A 23,782-nucleotide genomic window follows, 5' to 3' on the forward strand; every position below is an offset into this window, starting at 1 on the left:
GACATGGAGGACTTGGGGCCCGTGAGGCGCTCGTGAGAGACGCTTGTTCTGGGTTCAGGATGTTGGTCAAATGTGTGAAAAATAAGCATTGATAGAGAATGAGAGAGTCGTTCAGCCCTTTTCTTCTTTGAATCCATATAAGCACAGATGTAGCACTAATAGCAGCGGGTACGTGTCACAAGGCTATAATAGCATGAGGCCTAGCCCGCGCTTAGCCTAGCTGTAAATATGCATGCCAATAGACAAATACATAAACACTCCATTATGTGTTAGTTAAGGGCTGAAATATACGGGGGCAATGAGGCATGGCAGTTTCTCTCTCCTCGAGTGTTTGAATTATTATACACATTATTATACACATGCCAATGGCAACACCTTCATTAGCACCCAGAATTAAGTGTGTGTGTGTGTGTGTGTGTGTGTGTGTGTGTGTGTGTGTGTGTGTGTGTGTGTGTGTGTGTGTGTGTGTGTGTGTGTGTGTGTGTGTGTGTGTGTGTGTGCGTGTGCGCGCGCGCGCGCGCGGGTATCAGTGGTGATAATGTTTCTGCCTTAATCGACTTGGTGTGTATCTTAGTGACTGGGTGTGATGTGTTGCATGGGGGTCTGTTTAGCACTATTGATCAGAGACAATCCAACCCATTCAGTCACTCCAGACATCCTCACGTTATTATTAACAGCCTCCAATACAGCCACTGCACCGGTCATTATACACAGAGACGTTTTGGAGTGGTGCAAGTGCAACCATAGACAGCTCTGTGTGTCCCTGGGTCTGTCTGCCCAAGCACGAAAATAGCGTTATAGTGTCTGTTCACCACCAAGTGTCACTGTTGCACAGCCTAACACGCACACAGGCCAGGGAGGAGGGCTTTTACAGTACAGTACAGTACAGTACAGTACAGTACAGTACAGTACAGTACAGTACAGTACAGTACAGTACAGTACAGTACAGTACAGTACAGTACAGTACAGTACCACTCAGACGGGTCTGATTCTTTTTTTACTGGCTACTGCACCCATTTTCAATGTATCTTTGCTGCCTTGCTGAAACCTCTTATGATATCTCCATGTTTTAACTGTTTGTGTTTTTAAGTGGTGCAACCACTTCAAGGATCAGCAATGTCTGTCTGTCTGTCTGTCTGTCTGTCTGTCTGTCTGTCTGTTTCGGGTACCAACAGGGGGCGCTGTTGCACCACTCACTTCAGACAGGTCTGATTTTGCATAGCCTAGCTACATCATGTGTGTTTGTGCGCTCAAGTTAACCGCATCCGTGTGCCACGGTGCACAAGTATAGCAATAAACCATCGCCACTGTGATTTCAAGTCCATCGAGTGTTCCCGTTAATGACGGCGGCTTATAATAAAACGCTGTCAATTAGACCAGGCCCACATCTGTCTGTCCAGGTTCATAGGCATCATGCCGCCTGGATACGCGTGTGTGTGTGTGCTTGTCATTCTGATAGCGTTCAGATGCCATAAGCATATATCAGCTTAACCCATTAAGACCTGAGGCTCATTCTTAAAGTGCCGTGATTACCCCCCCTAAAACATGATTATGAGGTATTATGACTATACTAGGAGGAAGATCTCTTTCAAAATTTGACAAAGTGTTACAATTATGTTTTTATGTGGCCACAGTCACACCCACCAATTCATTAAGTATACTTGAACCACCCACCTGGACTGGATACCGGAGAACTCGCCAGTTTTCCGACTCGCCTCGTGCATTTAGTTTAACTTCACATTCATTTAAATTTCATTGAATTGAGAGAGAGAGAGGATAGTTGTTTAGAGTTTACACTAGATGAAGTAGGAATGCTAAAGTTGAAACACCAAAGTACCGAAACAATGTAATTCATTAGTAAACAATATCCTGATTTGGTAGGCCTACTATCATTGGTATTCACATACTCGACTTTTTATCATCATCTAGCTGACCATTTAATAGCACAAAATAATTTGATCACTTTGGAAATTAACTATAACATCTGTGGGTTTGACATATACTACACTGATGAAGACAGCATGTTAGCATAATGATGAAGACAATGATGAAGAATTTTAATTGCGGTGAGTTGGAAAACTGGCGAGTTCTCCGGATACCCCTGAACTTAAGCCTCAGCTGTTGTTGTATGATAATGGCGGAGGGGTTAGGGTTATGATGACACTAAAGTTATGTTATTTCGATGGGGCCAAATTGTCTTTTCTTTAAAAAAAGAAATGGTTAAAATGATTGTGACTCTATATTTACTACTCTTACTTTGAGAACCAATAACTGAATCTAAAATGACACAGATGCTTTCCCAGATTGAATGGGCTAAATATGAACTCCTTGAACACACACACACACACACACACACACACACACACACACACACACACACACACACACACACACCCACACACACCCACATGGTGTATAAAGCCTGATTTGTACTTAATTTGCGTGCCGGTGTCACACTGCCGGAAATGGCAGATCTACAGTGCAAGCTGAGGACACGGCGAGACGCGGCGCATATGGGTGTCTTCATAAATCCGCCGCAGCGTGTTTTGATTGGCTGTGTTTTACCGTGATGGATGTCCTTTCCAGAACAAAGCTGGATAATGTACATTAAATCTCGGCGCTTGTCAGACCGGCGAGTCCCATGTGACACTAAATTATCCTGCCTTTATTCTAGGCTTCCATCGCTTTTCTCCTCTAACTGAGGTTTACGAGCAGTGGTGGAACAAGTACTTTTTTACTCAAGTAATAGCAGCAGTACCACAATCTACTCTGTTACAGGTGCAGCGTCGCTGTCGAGCAGAACCTCTTATCTCCATATTTTGCTATTTTGTCATTTGAATCCTGAATAGTAACTGACATAATATGTCAGTTTACTTTTCAATTCGTAAAACCTTGTCAAAACTACGTATACCCATCGGAGTATACTGTAGTTGATGATCGGACCACTTAACCGCTTGTGGACTTACTTGACTTAAACCCAGTTGCTCTTTGGCATATTTCATATCATTTGTCATTCAATTTCTCCCAGCTGGTTCGGTGTTGGGCGATCTTTTTCTGCTTTTCCTTTCAAGATAAATGGTAAATGGTGCATTTATATAGCGGTTTTATCCAAAGCGTCTTACATATATTGTGCATTATACTGTATTCACTCACACACCGATGGCGGAGGAAACCATGCAACCGTCCCTGAGTTCCGCCTGATTTCCTCAAGGTGTGCCCAATCCAGATCCATTTCCTGCAATTGATTTGGGTGTCAATTATTAGCAAATCCAAATAGTTACACAGGAACCGTTGCTATCCTGGGCAAGCTTTTGTCATGTCATACAGTAGCTGTGAATGTTATTTTGCATGGCTGTGTTGCTGAACACGTACTGTACACAGCTTAACATCGGGAAAGTTACACACCTGTCCCACCCATATTACTAATGGCCGTAGTCTTAACGCGTAATACATGAAAACTCCCGTCGGGCGGTCGTTAAAGTTGATTGAGTTGGATACTGTTTCTCCCTCATTTCCTCGTATCTGTATAGTGTATTGAAATAATGCCTGCACATTTTCCCAGTGCATAGCCTAGCTACTGCAGGCGTTGTTGACTACAGTAGATTTAGAAGATATTTTGAAGCTCTTGCTACTGAAATGACCGATTTATTTATATGGAGAAATCCATTGGACATTTGAGTTGAAGATGCGGTCAGATGGGTGGGTAACGTGTATATATTTAAAAAAAAAATATTGACCAATCAATCGATTATGTTCTGCAGTGTTTTTGAAAAGCTATACTGGCCCCTTAATATCAACCCCCTGAAGTGGGTGCATGCCGTAGTTTTGAAAATGTTGAAAACCACTCTGAAAACACTATCTTTCTATCAACACATCATAATTAAGTGTACTCACAGTGGCTGATTTCCATTTAAAAATCACACTCGTGTGAAGTGAGGGGCGCTCTTATCATCACACATCATCACATTCCAGCTCACTTTTCTGTCCTCACTTTATATCCTCACTTTATAAGCCCTCAGCAAATCAAATCATTGCTGCAAGGCATAGGTGGGGCTGGCGCCCGTCAAAACAATAATAATAATAAAATAAAAAATCAGCCGAGGTATTATTTAATGCAAATGGAGTGCCGGTGTGTCTCTGGATACAGTATTCACACTCAGACAAAGCGCCAGCAGTCTATTACCTTCTAGACTGGAGCGCTGACCTAATTCTTCCCTGTCTCCACTGTGTCACTAGGTCCGGGACCCCCCCCCCCCCCCCCCCCCTCCCACCTCCCCCTCCTCCTCCTCTCTCCTCTATTCATTGGCTCTGTTACTATGTTAGCCCTGGGCTGTGAGACTACATTTCTCTCCTCCCGCCTTTAGCTCCATCACCTTGTTTTGTACTTTTCAAGTTGTCTGTAATTTTCCATATATAACCCTGCTGCACACGTGAAGTTTGTATTAGTTTTGTCTGTATTTCTGTCTTTCTATCTCTCACACACGCACGCATGCACATGCGTGCACGCACACACACGCATGCACATGCACACACACACACACACACACACACACACACACACACACACACACACACACACACACACACACACACACACACACACACACACACACACACACACTCTTTTGGCTGTTCCCTTCAGGGGTCACCACAGCGAAAAATCACTAAATTTTTATCCCGCGATTTTGTAACCCATTTTTCACCCGGTGCCAATTGCCTAAGCTGTATTCCTGGCCGCTACTCTCCCTCTGCCAACCTGGGGAGAGCCCTGAACCGAGCTCATGCTTCCTTCAGTGCACGAAGAGTGAGTGAGTTTCTCCAGTAGGGTGTGGAAGGCTTTAGTTCTGATATTGGTCCGACATTCATTAGACCTACCTCAAACCCTAACCTATAACCACAAGCACGGAAGAGCGCTAGTCCATGTGTGCGTGTGCGCGTGCGTGTGTGGGGAGAAAAAGTCCTTGTCTAGTAGTGTTAAGTAGTAGTATGTCATCAATGTGCTATCTTTTTTTCCTCTGTGTGCAGCAGTTGTATCAGGTTTGACCGTATTGTAACCTTCTTTCTGTTAAGTGTTTGGATCTAATGTATTGCGCCTTTTGTGCAGATCCAAATAAAATAATTGAGCGTGCGTGCGTGCGTGCGTGCGTGCGTGCGTGCGTGCGTGCGTGCGTGCGTGCGTGCGTGCGTGCGTGCGTGCGTGCTTGAGAGATCATCTATTCAAAAACTATTCAAAAGCACTGACGCTGCAAACTCTCCCTCACATTGTAAAGTTCTCGGTGTTCATCTCATCCATTATTTGGATATTGGAGTGGGATTCATCTCTTACACCACGGACGCTGGCCAAAGATTAAAAGTAGATACAGTGAGTTATGAATGTTCTTTCATATTCTGGGGCATTTAGCTGGCACCATCCTCACCATTTATTTTATAGTCCCACGGCTCATTCAGTCTGTCAGTTTGAGGTAAAGCTTTCTAAACATAAACTGAATAAATGGCCCCGCATATAAAACTATTTGTGCCTGCTCTTGTCGTATAAGCAAGTAATTTGCTCCAAAAAATGTATAGGACTATTTAGAAATACTCAATCGATTGATTGATCATTAGAGTATAAGCATGCTCTGAAAGTGCATGCTGCCCATCCTGCCCACTTAACGCAGCAGCTGAAAGGCTAATATGACGGACGGTAAATGGGCTGTATTTAAGAGCAGCGCTGCACTCGCGTATAGCGATCATTTCCACACCGTCACGGAAAGGAAGCCTTATCGGAAACATAATTTCTCCCGCGATGGAAACTGATGTCCTTGTGTGGGGAGAGCTGAGTCATCAGCAACGGATGCACAGCACCTCAGACAGAGCGCCAACAGCACATGATGTAAAATAATTATCTTGGGAGGAAATAACAAATGCTTTTAATAAGTCTGGCACCGGTCCCTCTTGTTGTAAATCATCCCAGTTCATGAGCCCAAATCATAATCACTAAAATGAAGTATGCGGACGGACCGGACGTCGGCGAAATGACTTGCGGCAGACGTTTTAGTTTTCCTGCGCGTGCCCTGACTGTGTGACCTGCCCAAGGCAAACTGTCCACACTGTCCGCTGGACTGTCCATCCACGTACGTGTCATGCTCCCTGCTGTCTTAAGCCCTTGCATCCTAGCACAGTTTATTCTCAAACTTCAAGGACCCCCATCTGAAAAGGTTTTGTGCCAGGGACGGTGAGGGACCTCCAGAAGAAAAGATGTATGTTTAACCTAGGGATGTCCCGATACACTTTAGTGTCAACCCCTTACCCCTGTGTCGGATCTGTGGTTAGACTGGCATTTTCACTGATACCGATATGACCCGATATGACAAATAAGGGCCGATCCGATCTCAACCCCCAGGGGTCAAGTTTCAGACTTGACTGAAGAAAACTCTTTAGATAACGTAACATTTGGTTCCATTTGTACACTCTCATGCACTGTTACAGATCTGTATGGGCACTCGGTTCTTAACAATCAAAAAATTATCTGGGGACCCCCTGGAACACCCTGAGGGACCCCTGAGGCTCCCCGGAACCCACTTTGAGAACCACTGGAACATTCTGTACCTGGACTGACTGCAGTGGATCACTCCTCTCTCTGTGTGTGTGTGTGTGTGTGTGTGTGTGTGTGTGTGTGTGTGTGTGTGTGTGTGTGTGTGTGTGTGTGTGTGTGTGTGTGTGTGTGTGTGTGTGTGTGTGTGTGTGTGTGTGTGTGTGTGTGTGCAGAGAGTGAGAGACTGAACATAGATTGGCATGCGGCTGTAGTCCTGTGCCATGGGCGATTCCCTCCCTAATCCCCCTCCTAGACAGCCCCTGTACTGCGCTAAAGCCTTCCATTCCATACCTCTTCTCCTCTCCTCTCCTCTCCTCCCCACTCCACTCCTCTCCTCTCCTCCCCTTTCCATCCCTCGCTTCTCCCTCTGGGCTAACTGTCCACAGCAGCATGTATGGCGGGTGAGTGTTATTCCTCTCCCTACCACGGGAAACTAATCATTTTTACTTTCTTATCTCTTATTCTTTCGTTGTTATGACTTGCACTCTCCGCCCTCGTCTCCCTGTCATCCCCTTATCTTTTATTACTCTCTCTCTCTCTCTCTCTCTCTCTCTCTCTCTCTCTCTCTCTCTCTCTCTCTCTCTCTCTCTCTCTCTCTCTCTCTCTCTCTCTCTCTCTCTCATATATATAGAACTCATATTTCATTACGCTACACAGAAGGATTTCTAGGGTTTAAAAGGAGTTTTAGGAGGTAAGTAGCTCTCTCTCCCGCGCCGTGCTTTGTTCTTCCTCTATTCTCAATTCTCTTTCATTTCGAGGACCCCCAGTTTGATAAGCATGTACAGTACGTACCCCCACCCCCCTTTTGTTGGGACCCCGCTGTAACATGTCAATGTAACTCTTGAGAGCGTACACATACATACGTACACATCAGTCATTAAACTGTGGAGCCCCTGGAACCTCCTCAAGGATCCGAGGGTACCCCCAACCCCCACATGCACACGCACACGCACACAGACACTCTCACATACTGTACACACACACTCTCACATACACACACACACGCACGCACGCACGCACGCACGCACGCACGCACACACTAATCATATTTGAACTGGGGACACCCGGACAAGCACTTGGAATTGTAAGCATTACATGTAGCTTGTTCCCCAGGTATGTATATATATATATATATATATATATATGGGGGGTGGGGGGGAGCTGAGTTCCCTATAGTCTGATTGGATGAAAATGTTATCTGGACCTTCCTGTATACTACTGGTGGACCTCTGATACTGACCAAACACTATAACAATGATCACTATGGGGATAATAGAGCCATTTAACTCTTGTTTTAAGCAAACAAACAACAGGATCATATATCATGAAAGAAGAATGCCCAGGACCTCCATTCCTCCCCACCTTGCTTCCATTTCTCATTGTCCTATTGTACCTTTACACTTTTCCCCTGTGACCCCTTCTCCACTTTTAACGGCTTCCCTTTTGTCTATCACGACCCCTGCATGCCTTCCTCCTCCTTTTTCCAGCTCATACCGTTATACATGTATACTGTTATACATGTATACTGTTATACATGTATACTGTTGTACATGTACACTACAGTATGCACTGTTCTGTGGTCCACACAAAATATAAAGGCCACGCCACTGTATGTGCATGACAAGGGGCTAGTGGCTGTCCGTTCACATTTGGTTTCTCTATACCTCACACACCACCGATTACCAGCGCCCCAGGGAGCTGAGAGAGAGAGAGAGAGAGGGGGGGGGGGGGGGGGAGAGGGAGAGAGAGGGGGGAGAGGGGAGGTGGAGAGAGAGAGAGAGGGGGGGGGGAGAGAGGAGAGAGAGAGAGAGAGAGAGAGAGAGGGGAGAGAGAGGGGGGGGGGAGAGAGAGGGGTGGGGGGGGGAGAGAGAGAGGGGTGGGGGGGGAGAGAGAGAGGGGGGGGGAGAGAGGGAGAGATGGGTGTGCGGAGGTGGAATTCACCCGCATGTAGTTTCTTTGGCTTTCAGTGCCCGGTTGGCCCTGTCCAGATGAGTAACCATTTCCACAGAGACATCTAAAAAGGCTGTCACTTGAAACCCAGCCCACAGGGCACAGAGAGGAAGATCAAATCGTCGCTGTCAGGGTGGAAACCTCATATGTCCAAAACTGTTACTTTTCAGGATTCTAATTCAAAAGCTGCAAAAGTAGCAGATCTACAAGTTCAAGATGCATCGCCTCGCGCCACGTTTCCAGCTTGTGGATCTGCTACCTTTGATGCTTTTTGTCTGACACTGTAGTGTGATCAATAGGGCGTTGTTGTGTTGTTAATTGACGGAAAAACACAAAGTTCAAATATGGAGATAAGAGGTTTCTATACCGACAGCAACATAATGATCCCTCTCAACGGCCCCACTGTGATCCATCTCTGCCGAAAGCTCACATGTGAGGGGGTGAATCCCCTCCTTTTTTTGAACATACAGTACGGTGATCCATAATATATATGCTCTGTTGTTACGGTGTGTCGCACGCCGACAATTGCCAATCTACAAGCTCACAACTCGTCGCATCCATCCGCGTTGTGAGCTTGTAGATGGCGACAAGGACACTGCCATACGACAAAGTACGGATATAGGGCACAAGGGTCTGCCTGCCCGCGAGGACTTTGACGGTGTGATAGCAGCTAGGTAGTGATCTGAGAGGGCAAAGTGGTGATGTTCCCGTTAATAATTGCCATAAAGTGTGGCTTTGCTGCACTTTAATGGTTACTCTGTCAGCTTACTGTGGCAACCACGTAGTTACGGTAGCTAGCAATTTAGCTTTCCTTTTCCTGTTTCCTTTTTCTTTTGACACACATGTGTACCACGCTGCCGAAAACAAATCAATAGACTCCTTCGTGCAATTTAGCGCTATAACATGTAATTTTTTAATTTGTGTGAATAAAAAGCAATTCTGTCCAACCCCTGTATGGTATGGAGTTTTACTTTATGGAATTGGGGTGGTTGTCTTTGGTCTCCCTGCTCTTCTATTGAGACATTTATATCATGTGTCTATAGGTTGGACACAAGCCTGTTTCTGGTTTGACATGAAGGTCAAAGAGCGCAGTTGATTCTGTGTATAGGCCGGAACCCACCTTCACTTGCACACATGCATTTCACAACCCTGTACCACTTGGAAATTATTATTATTACTTATTATTTATTTTTTTCTTTTCTTTTCTTTGTTTCTTCATTGTTGTTTTTATACATTGTTGTTAGCTTTTTTAGTAACTGTCTTGTATTGTGTTGTGTCTTGTATTGTGTTGTCCTTGTGTCTATGTAAAAAAGAAACTCAAAATAAATGATGATAAAAACAAAACAAAATTGAATTTCTCCCCAGAGCAAGGAGGTATAACATTTCAGCACTTGCACAGGAGACCCGGCTTTAAATCTGGGCAGAGCAGGATAGTTACATAGTGCAGCTTTAACCATTTGATCTATACATTTCACTGCCTGTACCACTGTATGAGCAGTGACAGATAAAACTCTACCACATTTCGGCTACACAGCGGCCTATAATAATATGTGCAAAATAGAGGGGCCATATGGGTTGAAGATGATTCAATTTTGAAATGAATTGCACTTCCCTCTGTTGTGTTCTATAAAAAATACATTGTGACACTGTGAGTATACGGTACGTAACTCTAGCAGTATCTGTTTGAGGGTCCTCGATGGGAGAGCTAGAAACAGAATGCTCACTTCCAAAGTCAACGGAAACGAGCATTTAAAAGCCCCTGTTACTGTAAAATGTACTTCCCATGAGGGGGGTGGAGGGGGAAGGGGGGGGAGTGGAGAAGATGGGAAGAGAGTGAGAGGTGGGGGGGGGGGGGGAGAAAGAGAGAGAGAGAGAGAGAGAGAGAGAGAGAGAGAGAACGATAACAGGGGAGATGCTGTGGAGTGTGAGGGAGGCTTCAGAGGAAACCGGCTGGAAAGATCAAGGGGGATGGGGGAGAAATTGGGGATATGAGGGAGATTGCGTTGAGCTCAGCGCTCAGGGAGCAGAGGAAGAGGGATTTAGCGGGCAGGGGGTAATTTTATCGGTGTGTGTGTACGGAAGACGCGGGGGGTGGGGGAGAACTGGGGAGAGTTGGATAAAATGTGGAGGAGGAGGAGAGGAAGAACAAAAGACAGGGGGATAGAGAGGGGGGGATATAGGGAAGATGTGTAATCTCACACTGAGTTCATATCCCCCATCTTACTTTGGCAAAAAAACAAAACAACAGATAGGCCTATTTGGAATTGGTTTTGCACAGCGTTTGACCTTTGTGAGATCCTTTTATACCGACGCGTGTCACAATGTTTTTGTTATCTCTGCTTTGTTTAGACCTCTGTAAGGCTGCATGGGCTTCAAATCAATATCGTCCTGATTATTTCAAACTTTTGCCTTGTGAGGAAGGCTTCCGCAGAATATATATCGACGAGCTCACGGCGCTTTGTTCGAAGGCTTAACGGAAAACAGAAAATACACTAGTATAGAGCCCTGAGGGACTCCCCTCAACCATAATTATGGGGTTTAAGTGGTTAATGATTATTTTTATTAACATTTGCTCGCTACCATTGTATAGCAAAGTATACCGTAATTCTAGGGCTTGAGAATAACCAATTTAGTCAATTTTTAAAAATCAGACCGGTCTGAAGTGAGTGGTGCAACAGTGCCCCCTGTTGGTACTCTAAACATAGGGACATACAGTAGGGACATTGCTGTTCCTTGGAGTGGTTGCACCACTCAAAAAAGACGATTTGTTGATAAGACATTTGAAAATCTTATTATGCAGAGAAAGAAAAAAAGCTTCCTGCATAATCATGATTTAGTCTGTTAGGGGTTCTAAATTGTGTTTTGTAGAGGAGAATGTTATACTGTGTATATTTCCAGTTAATTGCCCGGGCCTTATAGTCTACTCTTCCTGTTTAAAGTGTGGTCTTGACAATGTGGGCACACCCAGACCCTTTTTTCATCTGTTATGTCATGGTGAGAAAATCAAAACAGGGATTTATTTTGCATGCCGACTACCATTGATTGTGTCCTTATAGGGGTGGATGGCAACTGCCCAGGGTGTCAAGCGGTCATATTGGACCTGGAAGGTTCCTGGTTTGATCCACGGCTCCACTTGGCTTCATGTCAAAGTGCCCTTGAGCAATACACAAACTTCTCCCGATAAGCGTGCGTGCGTGCGTGCGTGCGTGCGTGCGTGCGTGCGTGCGTGCGTGCGTGCGTGCGTGCGTCTCTCACCATTTGTACACAACCCCATTACTTCTTCCAGAACCTCTTATTTGGCCATCAAAATGACTACATGCTATTTTTGGAAGGAGCGGGAAGAACTGAGAAGGTGACATTGTGGCTGTCGAGAAGGATACGGAGGCAGCAGAGAGGAGGAGACGGGAAGGGGAAGGAAACAGAAATGAAGAGGATTTTTGAGAAGCCAGGAGGGGGGTGGGTTAGTTTAAAGAGAGCCAGAGGGGGGAGGGGGGTGACACAAGGAGGGAGGGGGGAGGGGGGGGGGTGGTGAATGCAGGTGCACTCATGCAGGGGGAAGGGAGATGGGTACATTCAGAGAGGGAGAGAGGGGAGATAGATAGAGGTGAAGGGATTTGGGAAGGTGTTGAAAGCGGGGGGGGGGAACCATGGGGGGATTTGAGAGGAGGGAGAGATCACCTTTTGCGAGGAGGTCCGTGGAGGAGAATGGAGAGCAGAAAAAACCTTTTTACCTCCACCTCCTCCTCTGTTCACTTCACACACCTGGAGAGCGAGACCCTTCTGTTCAGTTCTCTGCTCTGCTCTCCACTCACTCTCTGACCCCTGGTTCTTTTACAAAGGGATATTTCATGGTCTTTTGTGTATGCCTATGCCCAGGCGGGCGGGCAGGCAGGCAGGCAGACAACAGTGGGGCAGAGAACAGATCTGCACGCACGCACGCACGCGCGCACGTGCGCACGCACGCGCGCACACGCGCACACGCACACACCATGTGGTGGTGCCTCATTCATATGGTTGGTGCTTTCATTCGTGGTGAAACCACAATTAGCCCTTCACTAAATCCCACCCCAAAAAGCGGTTGTCCAATGCCAATCCAAATAGTTTAGCAACGGTTGCTATCCAGGTCAAGCTTTCTTCGCTGCTAACGTGCCTAGTATTGGACAAGGATGGGTTGGGGAGGGACTTAGTGAAGGACCTTGTAATATGTATGTTCTGTGTGGATGTAAACAAAACAAAAAACACATAGTTTAAGTTAATGTGAATTTATCACACAAAACAAACGCTCCCCGTTGTGTAAGGATCTTTAGTGGGGAGATGAGACCACACAGGTGACACAGTGCCATTATTCAGAAGCACCCTTCATCCAACGGACTATATTATTATTCAGAAACCTTGCATTGTCAGACTTTCTTTCCCATTAGACAGACTGTCTGCTGTTCCGTTGTTTTTCCACAAATATCCATTCTCATTGTTCCTGACGGTTCATTGATCTGAAAACGGGCGCTCTCCGTGGTGCTGAAATCCTGCAAAATATATTTGGCCGTCAGTGGCCTATATCTAGCATATTCTGGCATGCAAAAGTATTTTGCGGGCAAAGAAAATACACGTGACACTTATACCCACTGCACCTGTGAGGTTGTCACGTCTAGCCTACTTAGCCAGAAACTTAATTTTATCTCTCTGCTAGGGCCTGGGCTGGTCCAGTGACGCTGTCCGCATCAAGCCCTTCCCACGCCAACAGACCATGATCTACTACAGGTATTTATTTATGCTCTCCAAAAACACCTCTTGTGCTGACCTCTAAATATACTGCACTCAGTCTACACTATGTAACATCTATCTAAAAAATCAATACAAATTATAAATGACCAAAAATAGTGAAAATAGTAGATGTACAAGCTCACAACGATGTGCGAAGCGACGCGTTGTGAGCTTGTAGATCTGCTTTTTTTTTACCAGTTTGGGTCCCGGGCAAACATTGAATGTATCTCTTTTGGGTCTTGAGCTAAACGTTTTGGGAACCACCATGGTCTATTAATACCTAGAGACATGTCTTATTGTAGCCTATTAGTTTCATTGATGATGCATAACAGAACCTTTTGACTGTGACAGCCGGTTGACTGACTGGCACACTATAAATACAGACATAAATGTACAGACAGCCAGGCAGACTCATCCAGCATACACTGTACTGTATAGATTCAGTGGTGGCACAGTATATGTATTGTTTGTTACAGTGAATGTGATTACGTGTGAGACAGAGAATGACGGGGTGTAGAATGTTCTGTCAAGGGCATCAGCAAGGTAGCAGAGTGAAGGTAGTGTACAGTACAGTATGATCATTACCTTCCTGACGACTAGAAGAGGGTTGGACGTGCATGTGCGCGTACATATGTATATGTGTGTGTGTGTGTGTGTGTGTGTGTGTGTGCGCATGTCTGACTCCTGCTTGGCTTCCCAGAATAAATAGATTTTTCCCCTCGTTCTACAGACGAGGCAGGTGCAGCGCACTTTATCTCCGTCTTCACCTCCACCATACCTCTCTCACCGTCTCGCTCTGTCTCTTTCGGTCTCTCCCTCTCTCTCTCCGTCTCGCCACCTCTCTATCTCTCTCCTCCCACAAATGAAGATTGCTTTAGCCACTTGTGTCTGATGGTTCTTTGTGTCAATCCGTTTGTTGTTCTTGAGCCACATCATGTTTTGTTTTTTGCTTTAACCAAATGAACCCTAGCGTCCGTATCCCGGGTAGTGAGCGTTCTGCGGGAATAGGAGAACGCGTTGGAAGCTTGTAGATCAGCTATATCTGCAAACAGATTTGGTGTAGAGGAAAGAAAAGTACAGGAGACAGGAATAGAGCAATGGGGGACCCCGGTCAATGAAGTACAGTATATACTGTGTAAGGTTTAAGTGGTTCTACCTGAAAGCCAAGCTTTTGATTAGATTTGGCTGCTGTACAGTCCTGTGTTCATTTAACTTTGAGATTGGAAAACTTGGAGATGGACTACACTGTAGGAATGAAGCCGGGAGATGGACTATACACTGTAGAAATAGGAGTGTGCAAAAACCTGATTAGGCCCATCTTTCATTTTTTCGGGGGGCATACAAACACCGTTGTCGCTTTCTTGTGGGTTTTGTAAGCGTCCGCGTGTATGAATACACTGCGTGAAAAGAGGAGTTAACGGGCAATTATGGGCACTAGATTTGCCTCAAGTTTAGCAGGCATATACAGTATACGGTAATTTACAGGTGTGATGGTACAATTCGGGAGTTTACCGGAGTTTGTTGGACATTTTAACGGGAGTTTCCTGTAATATACACATCCGTATTCCATGCTTTTTGCGCAGTGATACATACTGGGATAGGGAATAATTATAATGAATTATAATAAGAAGAATTGTGGCCTTTTATCATGAATATTAGTGAGGACCAATTATATGAAGGTAGGTTGAAAAGTGGTGAAGTGGTCCTTTAAGAAGCATACAGAGTTGTGACAAGTTAAATTATTCCACAAATGGCACGCTTGAAGACGCGTTTCCAAATTGTAAAGTGCTTTGATAACTGTCATGTTATCGCGCTCCTTTGTCTGTCATGCTGTCAGGCTGCGTGCGTGCGTGCGTGCGTGCGTGCGTGCGTGCGTGCGTGCGTGCGTGCGTACGCGGTGTGATAAAGTGACAGATGGCATCAAGCACAGAGTCCTCCTCGTTCCATACAATTTCCTTATCACACTACACTTAGGAGGTCACCGATCCCTGTCCCCATTTCCACTTGACCTTCTAACCTTGTTATCTGTCTGGCAGACATCCTGTACGTTATCGGTCTGACCGACATCCTAAATGGCTCTTGTTACTACAGGAGCACAGGGCCTGCATGTCTGCCTGCATGCTGTTATAAATTATACCACATAATGAAGCCATTGAGTAGAAAAGGTACTATGAAATTGGGTCGGAGAAGATACGAGGTAAAGAATGAAGACAAACACATGATTTATAATGACGCTTTAAAGGAAAAGACAATAAAAAAAGTGTCTTTCCTGCACATATTGCGTCTTGAGAAAGGCTATAAAAGATGGTAATGAATCGGATCGCCTGGAGCGCTCCGAAGCCCTGCGGTATCTGCAAAGTCCCGACAACGTTTTGCAAATTAACTGTCGCATGAAATACACTTTGAAAACCTTTCTGCAGTGTATATTCTGATCTGCAAACTTCACTAAAGATCTAAAATGAATGCAATTTTCTCTCAGCCTGCAGCTGAATAAGAGCCACTGGATCCATGGAGTGGATAATGAATCACAGAAAATGGAAACTGGCCAAACTATACCTCTCACTTTACCACTAGATGTGACTAGGGTTGGGATCCGGAACCGAAGGAATTGGATCATTGAGGAACCGGAATCGGTTCCATCACATTTGGAACTGTTTCTGGAACAGTTTTTTATCACTCTATAAGAGCTCAGATGTGGACTTTACATCTCAACGATTTCATTTCAAGGCCCACCATGACTCTGAGAGTGTATAAAGACGGAACCAAATGGATCTGTCACGATCTTCCCTGCCCCTGTCATGCACTGCTGCCCCGGTGTGACTCTGCTCCTGCACACTGTGTCTCTGATTGTGAGACTGGTTCCACCTGGGTTTCGAAGCGGTGACTGTTTGGGTTAATTGAGACTGTGGGTATTTAACGGCTCTGTTTGTGTGAGTTGCTTGTTGGTCGTCGATGTATACGTTACAGTTTTGACCCCGCTGTGCAGGTGTATTCCTGTTACCTGGTTTCCTGTGTGTTCCTGCATTATGGGTCTTTACTCTGAGTCGGATCCTGACAGGACCCTTATACGGGTCCATTTGGTTCCATTTGTATGCTCTCAAGAGTTACAGATTTCTAAGGGTCCATTTGGAATGCCCTATAGGAATCATTAAAGGGAGGGAATCATTAAAGGGAGGGAATCATTAAAGAACCGGAATCGTAAAAAAATCCGATTAACCATATAGCAACCCTAGTCTAATTCTATATGGTACCCGAACATTCAGCGAAAATAGAAGAACATTTGGTGAAAATAGTCACAACTCACAACACGTCACACCAGTAAGATGCCCTGAGGGTGAGAAGCAAGGTTGCATGTACGCATCCGCCTGGGTGACGGCAGACTGGGCGAGCGCTGGCGCTTTGGCATGGGTGGTCAGATCAACATATGGAATGAATTCTGTACTGGCCATATATGGAGTGTGTCTTGAGTGTACAGGGTTTGATGAGGTCAGATCAACATATGGAATGTCAGAACAGGAAGGACGGGTGTGGAAGGATTAACATATGGAATGTCAGAACAGGTCAGCTCCATATATGGAGATCTAAGATCTAAGTTTGAGGTTTGAGGTCAGATGTAGAGTTGCCAGCAATGCCATATCTAGGTGATGATCCAGTCTTCTCCATGTATGGTTATCCAGGGTTAGATGAGTTCAGTGTCGTGATCTTCATATATGGAGATGGCCATATATGGTGGCATGACGTGTCACGAGGCGTGACCATATATGGAGGCGTGATGTCATGAGGCATGACCATATATGGAGTCGTGATGTCACGAGGCGTGACCATATATGGAGGCGTGATGTCACGAGGCGTGATATGGAGGCAAGATGTCACGAGGCGTGACCATATATGGAGGTGTGATGTCACGAGGCGCAATTATCGCAATTATCCATTTTCTGCTGTTGACATACAAAGAAGTGTATAGGGTTTAAGACATAAAACGATGCAATTCAAGTCTGCAGACCAGCTCAGGGGCCTCGTGGTTAGAGTGTCCACCCTGAGATTGGGAGGACGGGGTTCGATTACCCAGCCGGATCATACCAAAGACTATGGTATGACTGCTTGGCACTCAGCATCAAGGATCAGGTTGAGGGTAAGTCCCTGCAACTTACTAGGATCATGTCCAGGCGGTGTACTTGTACATCAAGCCGCCTCACGCTACAGAAACATTAGATAGGCTCTTGCCCTATATGGGCCTCATGGCTCGGCAAGGCTTACTAACTTGACTTACTTGTTCAAGTTTGCGAGTTTGACACAGTAGCGGCTCCTGTTGGCCGTGAGTGGTACTGTACTTCCTCTGCCATTTGAGTCAGCTTTCACTCTTTTCCGCACGACTCTCCCTCTTCTGTCGCCACAGCACGAGAAAACCACACGGGAAGACTTCAAAACGATACTATACGCTGCCATCAGCAAGAAAGACCCAGAGAAGCCGGCAGAAAGGGACTTTTTTTGCCCAGAGGAAACTAAGGCAGCAATTTGTTATGTACATGTTCAAGAACTTAATGAATTAGTACCGGTAAATAAATTATAATAATAACAGCATAGTTTATCTTTATGGAACTAGGCCGTTCTGTCTTATCTCTGAGTGTTTTGGAAAGGTCTCTCTCCTGAACTTTCTCCAAGCTATACATGCGCACAGCAGTGGCTCTCTGCAGCTCGTGCGTCTCTAATTACATCTCACTGTTCATTTGGCCTAATGTGGAAGCGCTAATTATGTTACAGCCTGGGTCAGGGAGAGAGAGAGAGCGAGAGAGAGAGAGAGAGTTCAAGGACTCTCGATATTGGGTAGAATGGGCCCGTTGGTGAGTTATCTCCATGGTGATAACTTCATTAGTTTCAATCTGGCCAACGGTGGAGTGGAGAAAGGAGATGGAGAGAGACAGAGAGAGCGGGGAGAGAGAGATGGGGGGGGGGGGGGGGTGGAGAAGAGAGGGCTGCAGGACGAGAGGGAGAGACAACAAGGAAGGATGCACTTCCCACTAAAACACATGTCAGGGAAGCATTTTGTAGCATGTATTACACTTAATACCTTCTATGTTTCAGGTTTGATGTTTTACTCTTATGTCTGACTAACGGCCTAACCTTTATACAGTAGCTAGCTTCTAATATATATATATATATATACCAGTAAACTTGTGTGATGTGACACTAAAGTTGAAGTTTATGATGGCCGAGTGGAAAGGAAGGTTAATGTCATTACTGAAGGAAAAAAGAAGAGTTGAGGTCGTTAATGTTTAGCTGCAACGAAAGAGCTGGAGCCTGGAGTAGTTGTCTTGTTAAATGTGACAGCTGCGATATCAGACTCACTTCAATAGATATCTGTTCTGTTCTTCAGCTGACTGTTTGCAATTGGTTGTCACTTGTCAGAATGTGGGCTGTTTCAATACGTTCAACCCAGATCTCTGGGAGGACATAATGTTTCATTTTTCTTTGACAAGTCTCTTGTCTGTCTGTATTTGTGTTTGGAGTCCCTCAGGGCTCTATTCTGTATATTTCTGTCATTGTGGGGAAAAATAGCCGGTCACCCCTTGTCGATCTGCTGTTTTCTGCGAAGGCTTTCCCCACAATACGGGTGCTGGGGTAGGACTGTCTGAAGCCGATTAAAAACAAAACAAAAAAAGTTTTCTAAATCCTAACAGATTTCTGAAAAACCCAAGGTGCTCAACCTTTTTCATGTTCTGAAAATGTTTTTCCATGGACCCCCCAGAAGCAAAGAGTTGAGTTAAAAACGTTGAATATATATATTCAAAGATTTGCGACACATTTTCACGATTTTGCTCATTGTTCTTGCCATGTCTTTGTATAGGCCTACTCGTATACATTTTTATTCATTTACAATAGTGTTATGCCTGAGCTGTTTTTATTTTATTGTATTGTCTGTTAATATGTTCTTGTTGTGTCTGTGTGTTTATTGTCTTTAATTTTGTTTAAAAAAAGAAAAACAAAACTATACTTTATGAAGAAAAAAAAAGCTGATTCTTTTTTAAGTGGTAAACCACATTTACCCTGCAGGTCCCCAATGTCCCTAATTTGAGCAATGAGCATGACATATAGGCAAATACATCTTCAGTTATTCTCAATCTTTCAAAAATCATATTGCAAGTTGTATTTTGTGTGGAACAAAGACCTGATCTCCATGTCTAATGGTGGGATGGAGGATAGACAGGAATCACATCATTAGTAGCATCTGTTATACTGTTCTCCAGACTTGATGTGTCTTTTAATAATAATAATAATAATAACAACAGATGGAATAGCAGCTTTCATGAACCCAAGGACACCAAAACAATCAACAACCAACCAAACAACCAACATAATTTGCCTGAGAGAATATAGGTGTCTTTTCAAGGCAGCCTTAAAAGACTCCAGTGTTGGATGGGGTATGGCCTTTTAAACGATGACTCGGCAGTATATGCGCTGCCTATAGATGCACGCACGCACGCACGCACGCACGCACGCACGCACGCACGCACGCACGCACGCACGCACACACGCACGCACGCACACACGCACGCACGCACGCACGCACGCACGCACGCACGCACGCACGCACGCACGCACGCACGCACGCATGAACACAGTTGCACACACACACACACACCTTGTACTTGTCAAGCACGTACAAATATTGTCATCTCCACTTGGTCAAATGGAACCACACTAGGACGTGCACACAAGCAGCCGGGCTTCGTTCACAAACTGCACACATGGGAACTGCATTCAATAGCTAAAGATTCGACAGGGAGGCTGTGTGACATTATTAGACCATCTTGTTCAATAAAATAACGGCCCGAAACCCATCTATCGACCAGGTCATTGCTCGTTGAATCAATAGATCAATGCAGATCGACATTACACCCCTATTAAGTACCATGTGACCAACTTGAATCCCGCACATATGGCTGTGGCTGTGGCTCAAGAGGTAGAGCAGGTTGTCCAATGATCCATGGGTCGGCGGTTCGAATCCCGGCTCCTCCTGTCTACATGTCGAAGTGTCCTTGGGCAAGACACTGAACCCCAAATTGCTCCCGATGTGCTGGTTGGTACCTTGCATGGCTTCCGCTGCAATCGGTGTATGAATGTGTGTGTGAATGGGTGAATGTAATGCACAATCTATGTAAAGCGCCTTGGATAAAGGCGCTATATAAATGCACCATTTACCATTTACCATTTTATATGGTCTCTGTTGGGTGGAACACTCATTGTCCACAACTGTTACTTTCCAGGATTCATGTTCAAAAACACTGTTTGACACTGTAGTGTGATATAGGGCATTAAATGAAAAACACAAACAGTTAGACCGTGCAGATATGATGTTTCTTCCTGACAGTGACATTATGGTTCCCTTTAAAAAAAAACTCTATTATTACATTTGGTTGGCTGGAGTGCTCCTCAAGGGACACCAGAGGTCCCTCCTTTTTTCCGCAAATTTCACACAACATTGCATGAAAAGGCTTGGTGTACAAGTGTTTAAAATCAAAACAAGATATGTGATCAATAAAAGCATTCTGTCTCAAGGTCTTTGCTGCAGTAGCTGCTTAGAATCGGAGCCAGAGCTTTATGGACGCATTCTTAAGAGATCTACAGTATATAGAGTGACTCTTCTTGGGACTTGGGTACTGTGTGTGTGTGTGTGTGTGTGTGTGTGTGTGTGTGTGTGTGTGTGTGTGTGTGTGTGTGTGTGTGTGTGTGTGTGTGTGTGTGTGTGTGTGTGTGTGTGTGTGTGTGTGTGTGTGTGTGTGTGCACGCGCGGTTACTGGCTGTTCTTCCATTGTTGTTAGAGCATGTACGGTACCATTCACATGGTCCATCCCGTCTGCTCTACATCCCATCAGGGTCCTTGGCCTTCAGGCGGAACAATAGCTAGCAGCAAGACGTCCGTTATCTCCCGGGCAACCGTCACGATGGAGCCCGGCTGCCATTCTCTGTCCCGTGCAGTCTGAGGCGCTCGCTGCTCTGACAACGAGGACGAGAGGAGCAGAGCAGACACACTGTATAATATGCACCCACAATGCAGAACCCCACAGAGACTAGAGATGTGAGCCCAGACAGTGGCCCTCGCAGCGGGGTCTGGGGGAACCCCCCAGAGACGGACCGCTAGAGATGTGAGCCCAGACAGTGGCCCTCGCAGCGGGGTCTGGGGGAACCCCCCAGGGGTTCTTTCGGAGGTTCCAGCAGAATTAGTTAATGTAGCATCAAAATCTGTTTTCCCATGAAAATGCATGAAAATGTTTGAGAACCAGTGGCTTGGACAACAAGGCTGAGGGCAGATGAGACCACACTTATATCACCCAGAGAGACGGCAGTGGTTCAAACATTAACATTAATCAATAATTAGCATTGTATTAACATTAAATGTATCATTTTCCATGTCAAGGGCCCCCAAATTGATATCGTATGTATTTGTCCGCAGACCCCATCTGAACAGATTTTATGCCAGAAAAGATTTGTGTATAAAATGTTCAAAATGATCATTGAATTGTTCCTCATTTTTGGGGTGGGGTGCCCGGACCCCACTTTGAAAGCCACTGCGCTAAAGATATAAGCCAGTGCTTTTCAACCAGTGGTCCTTGAGGGGGTTCCAGGTGGTCCCTGTGATAAATGATGGAGAGTTGGTAACCAAATGGACCCTTATAGATGTTTAACTCTTGAGAGCGTAACATGACGCTTTGGTTTTCATTTTACGCTTTCATTCTTTAGTCTTGGGTCTGAGAGGCTAAATGTCATCAGATGGTGGTCCATGGCTCAATTGCTGAATAAATAATGGGCCTTGATATGAAAAGGGTTGAAACCACTGATATAAGCTATTGTTTAAACAGGGCCAGATAGAGAAAACATAGCTCGTCACCAAAACAACTGAAATTACAAAACAGAGATGAGAGGAGAGGGGAGAGAAAAGCTCACACAAGCATAAACCGCTCCAGAAACCCATCCATCAGGGGCTATCAGTGATAATTCCGCACACGCCATCCCTTATGAGAAACCACAGAAACAAAACAGAATTCATAAATGGACGGACGGCTCTTTCTGTGTGTCTTTTCATCGACGCGGAGCCTCGTGATGTTTATCTGAAATCCATTCCACTGCTCGCTTATGTGAGCATTAAGGATCAGTGAGTGGAACCTCCGACCCCCCCCCCCCCCACCCCCACACACACACACACACACACACACACACAGACACACACGGCACCCCACCTAGCATAACGGCTCCGCTCATCCGACGGCAGATGTCAAAATCAATAGGCAGAGGGAAGGGGAAGATGGTAGGCAGCATGGTGGTGGAGTACATTTACTCAATTATTCTACATGTATACACATTTGCGGGGGTTTTACTTCAGGAGTATCCACTACATCTCGGAGGCAAATGTTGTATGTCCAGCTTTGAAGGTTTGTGTAAACACAAATGCCATTGAATGCCATTGACAATGAACGGCCTGTTTTGAGTGTTTGTGCAAACACAAACATTGAAACAAATTGTGATTGGCCGGAATTAAATGATGTATGATGATGTATGGTGATAAGAGCGCCCCTCACTTCACACGGGTGTGATTTCCTTTCCTCCACTCCATTACAATAATTTGGAAACTTAGATACAAGTTAGGTTGTAGATTATTATTACAAAACATATACAGTATAGCCTACAACATTAACCTATTTTATGTTGACTATTATATCCAATAAAATCAAATCCAAACTAATATCCAAGCTGCAGTTATACTGTATACAAGCTCACAACATGTGGAGATGTGACAGGATGACGAAGAACCAGTGACACGAAGACTCATTGTTTCTGCTCACTTTCTATGTGTTTACCCTCATGGAGCACAGCCTATATATGTGGTTTTATTTACCTTTTGCTTTTTGTTTTCCTGCATGTTGTCTTTTTTTGTGCACAAAAGTTGTGAAAAAAGCTTTAAACTTTAACTATTTTCGGAATGCTGAACTACTTGTGGAAAAAGCTTCAAACTTACAACGCCTTAGCATGGGACAGTCATTTCCAAGACTTTTCAGGAGACACACAAAATCGACCCTGTCCCACATTTTGACTGGCAGGCATCAGTGTTTAGTACCTTTTACTCAGGTAAATAATTGAATACAGGCCGTTTTCTTTGTAACAGAGTATTTCAACAGTGTTCTCCTGCTTTTACAATTACAATTTAGGCATTTAGCAGACACTCTTAATCCAGAGCGATTTACATAAGCAAGAACAAAAAAGCATGGGAATACATCACATATATAAAATGCATTTATCAAGAAACATGCGTAAGCTATAAGAACGTAACTAGAACATATCTATATAATGACACTATACAAATAAACTATACATATATACTATACTATGCTGTACTTATGAAGTCAGTACTTGAGAAGTAGGCTACTTCTTCCACCTCTGCATAAGGGCTCCACTCATCCGACGGCAGATGTCCAAATCAATAGGCAATGTCAGAGGGAAGGG

General features: G+C 44.9%; 1 long non-coding RNA gene across 2 annotated transcripts in view; it reads left to right on the forward strand.

Annotated features, from left to right (window-relative positions):
- The window catches only part of LOC306935472, a 146,094-nt gene extending 124,480 nt beyond the window's left edge, over positions 1–21,614 (forward strand). For both annotated transcript variants that reach the window (XR_013791393.1, XR_013791394.1), the window contains exons 4-5: positions 13,212–13,282; positions 21,160–21,614. This is a non-coding gene — a long non-coding RNA (uncharacterized lncRNA). The remainder of the gene's footprint in view (positions 1–13,211; positions 13,283–21,159) is intronic.
- Positions 21,615–23,782: the final 2,168 nt, after the last annotated feature.

This window comes from Electrona antarctica (genome assembly GCF_951216825.1).
Source record: "Electrona antarctica genome assembly, chromosome: 13".
Taxonomy (NCBI): domain Eukaryota; kingdom Metazoa; phylum Chordata; class Actinopteri; order Myctophiformes; family Myctophidae; genus Electrona; species Electrona antarctica.